Here is a 4,402-nt window from a genome sequence, read left to right as displayed (position 1 = left end):
ATTTACAAATATATGCATATATATGTTCTTTACCTATTCATCCATTGACAGACACTTCTGTTGTTTCCATATCTTGGCTATAGTGAATGAATACGGGAGTGCAGATATCTCTTTGAAATCTTACTTTCATTTCCCTTGGATATACACCCAGAAGTGGGATTGCTGGGTCTATTTTTAATTTTTTTGAAAAACCCCATACTGTTTTCCGTAGTGACTGCACCACTGTATATTCCCACCTGCAGTTCACAAGGGCCCTCACAACCCATTGTCTTAAGCTATGTTGCCACCTACAAACTTAGAGGAAAACTGGGTTTGTTAAGAGGCATTTCCACTGAATGCTGTGCCACTTACACACCCTCCTCATTTGGTTTCTTCATAACTACTTGTTAGCCTCCAATTTGAGTGAGAATTAAAAAGCCTGGAATGTTCTTGCTTGGAATCATAATTGCTCATTAGAACCCCATTTCATGATAATTGTACAATTCATTATGCTGAGCACTTCATTAGAAGCATTGTAAAAATTTTGACAACTTGAATATGTTACATTGAGTATCGAAATGAATCTGATTTAGAGCTTTACTGTTTCTTGAGGGCATTTTCTAATTAATACAAATCTGAGGAGCCAGAAAAGAGAGCATCTTCATGTTTTCTTCAGGGGGTCATTATTGAAGATGTGGGTTGTGTTTTTTTTTTAAGAAAGCCGAAACATTATTTTGAAATAGGAAGCTTTCTTTAGTACAGAAAGAAAAAATAGCTCATAAACCTGAAATAGTCAGAATGAGGCCACATCTGTCTTTACAAATACAAATAGCTGAAAATAATCTGCAATTAATACTAAACCACATCTTTTTATAGTGCTGTTAGGGACTTTTGGGTAAAGATAACAGATTGAACATTTTTGTTTCTTTCCCTTTTTTCTTGAAAGACTACTAAGATGACAGTCATGGGCCCTTAAAGGGGTATGAACCCACAAGGACAGAGGAAATGAAGGTGGAGACAAGAGCAACCAAACCCTGGATTCTGGAAACAGAACATGGACAGCTGACTTTGCAGACCCAGGAAAGCAGAATCCTAAGCTGACAGAGCTGAAAATGAGAAGCAAACTCATTGCACCTTGGTACCTCCCACATCCTCAGGAATTTGTGATTCCCATAATTGTGGGGAAAGGTGGAGCTCTAAAAGGATTAGCTGGGAGTCTGCTTCAGATCCTGCCCAGCTGAGGGACTCTCCTTTGTTCCCACTGACACAAGTCAGGAGGTTTTTACCTCTGGAGAGAGGGGCGCTGGACTGGAGGACTCTAGAAATAGTTGATGGCAAGTATATTATAATAAAACGGGGATCAAATGGACATTTTCCCATCTAATGATGAGATCTTCCCTCCAAGTCCTCTCAGGGTAGCAAAATACTGGCATCCAGGCCAAGACCCTGAGCATGAGCTTGGAAAGCCCTTCTTTGAGGAATCCGATGAGAGCAGGGGGGAATACCTAAACATATTGATCTTGGAAGCCCCCAAGAAAACAGCCAGTCAGAGTAGTGGTTCTCAAAGTGTGGTCTTCACACCTTCAGTATGGACATCACCTTGGAACTTGCTAAAAATATAAATTCTTGCACCCTGCTCCAGATCTACAGAGCCATAACTGGGAGTGGGGTCCTGAGGACTGTTTAAGAAGCACCCCAAGTGCACACTAAAGTTGAGAACCACTGCTGTTCAGCAAAGCTTACCATGGACACAAAATTTTCCTTCTTTATAAATATAAGCAGACACAGAGGATGAGCCGATATCAAAAGAAAGATGGAAAACAAAATAAACAGAAAGAAAACAATCTTGGAGGGAAAAGAGACTATGCAGGAAAAAATTAAACTTGGAAAACAGCAACATTAACACTCTCAGAGAAGTAAGAAAGGTATTACATCCATGAAACAAGAAGAGGTTGCTACTTTTTTAAAAAAAAAGAAGGGGTCCTTTAGAAAACAAAAAAGTGGACTTTTGAAAATTAAAAAATCTGGTAGTACAAATGAAGAATTCAATGAAAACTAAAAAGTAAAGCAAAAAGTTTTAAAAAATAGAAAATAGAAAGAAAATCTGAGAATTAGTCTAGTAGAAGAGTGGTTGAAAACTTCTGGTCTAGGAGGATGAACATCCAAATTATAAGAGACCCAGACAGATGGACTCATGTCTTGTTAGGGAGACCATAGAGGGTATAGAGGCCTGGCCACAGCTTATTTCTGAAGCTGATGTTGAATAATATTGTATGTCAACTATAATTATATATACATATAGTCATGGGATGTGGAGTAGAGTGTGGGAATGGAGTCAATAAAATTGTAATAGACAAGCATGATATCGGGGGTGGGGGAGCAGTAGATGGAGGAGGGGGGTTGTTTCTTTTGAGGGGTGAAAAGGATAACTATTGCATTGTTCTGTACACCTGAAACTAATAATAATTTTTTTTAATTAAAAAAAAGAGACCAGACAAAGGAAGCAGAGAGGAAATACTCAATGAAACAACTGGGCAATGTTTCCCAGCACTGAAAAACTTACATTACCAGACTGAAAGGGCCCAGTCGGTGCCCAACCAATGGATGAAAATAGATTTATATCAGACATGTCACTGTCAGGTTTCAGAATGTGAGAATAAAGAGGATCATGTAAATACCCAGAAAGAAAAACTAGGCACTAAGGACTAAGAACCAGAGTGGCTTCAAACGTCTCAGGAACAGCAGTGGATCCTGGAGGACAAGGGAAGATGGCTTCAAGAGCCTTAGGGAAGATCATTTCCAAAGTAGAATTCGATACCCTGGTAGCCAATTAATCAACTGTTTAAATACGCATAATCAAATATGAGGATAGAATACCACTGAAAAAAAAGGCAAGTTTTTGAAGTTCTTAGGCTGAGAGGTTAAATTCGTAATAAGAACTAGATAGGGGTCATTGTCAAAGCATCAGCTTCTGGGTCACAGAGACACTTAGGAGAGAAGTGCACATACCAAGGAGTTTGCCACGGCCACTGTTTTGTCCCTTTGCATTTATTCATACCCTCTGTTACCCATGCTCCACCAGTGACCAGAGTTCTCTGCTAAGACTTGTCTCCCCAGCCTGCCGCATTAAGATACTAAGCAAACCTTTGTTCTCCATAAGCCTTCACCTTGCCTCAGCTCTAGACTTTCTATCTAGGCCGGAGGTAGAAATCTGGTTGTGGAAGTAAGGAGGCCAGCCCTGAGGTCTTGCGCTAAAACTTCATTTGAAAAGTAAGCATCTTCCTAAAAACTTAGATTTCACATCACTTTAAATAACATTTTTCAAGATGGTTTTATTTATGTATGTAAAGTTAAGACAATTTCACTTGCCCCCGTCAAATATTACTTTTATCATCTTTATTTGCAGTGGATTAAAGTACTGATGGAGACTGGGCCTGTGGGCCCAAGGCCCTCTCTTCCTCCACCACCCTTGACCCTGCATCCTGGGATGATGGCAGGAGCAGAGACACTCTTTGCAGTAGGTAACTTGGCACCTGTTACGATGTGCGTCCTTGTTCCTCGCAGTGAATCGCCTCAGGTCTGACCTGTTTGAAGCCTTTCTCAGTGAACCTGCTCCCCCTTAGAAACTGCCCAGCTGGCCTCCTAAGAGCCATCCTGCTGCAGCTCTGCTTTGTCAAAGACCTGCTCTTGGGATTTATTCAAAGATCCTTAGATTTGCCAGGGCCGATAGTCTGAGTAATAGCGCAATGACGTGCTCCTGCGTTTTTTTCCTCAGTGTCGATTGGGCTGAGCCTTAAGACAGGATCCAGATCCACTGACTGGTGAATTTTGGCGATTAAGAGCCTGGGCCTTGGGGTAAAACAGTGCAGTTCAAATCCTGGCTCTGCAAGCTATCTGGATAATGGGGCAAATTAACCTATCTCAACTAGTGATTGTGAGGATGAAATGAGATAACTTTTGCAGAGTTTAAGCACATTAAATCCTCAGTCAATGATAAATCAATAATAAAATTAACCAGAACTCTGGAAGAGTTTTCTCCTAGGAAAAAGCACTACAGAAATTATCCCTCTCAGCTTATGTAGCCAAGGAAGCAAGGAAAAATTCCTCAGTTCCTTTATTTATATTCTCCTCTTCTCCTTTCTTTGTCCCCCTTATTGGCCTGGGGACACATCGACAAATTAAATTTAGTTTCAGCACCAGGTCTAAATATCCCGTAGCCTGAAATATAAAAAAAAAACAAACTGGCACACTACGTGTATATGGTTAAAGAAAATTTAAAAGACAAAATGAAGCACAATGTAAAACTTCCCCCTTTTGTCTAGAAATGTGTCCTTAATTCGTCTCTAACTTTCACCAGTGGGTCGAATAATAATAATGATAATAGGCATTATTCCTCGAGTGCTTACTATGTGCCAGTGTCTTT

Source organism: Hipposideros armiger, unplaced genomic scaffold (assembly GCF_001890085.2).
Source record: "Hipposideros armiger isolate ML-2016 unplaced genomic scaffold, ASM189008v1 scaffold_151, whole genome shotgun sequence".
NCBI classification, from domain to species: Eukaryota; Metazoa; Chordata; class Mammalia; order Chiroptera; family Hipposideridae; genus Hipposideros; species Hipposideros armiger.
Note: the sequence above shows the minus strand (reverse complement) of the source record.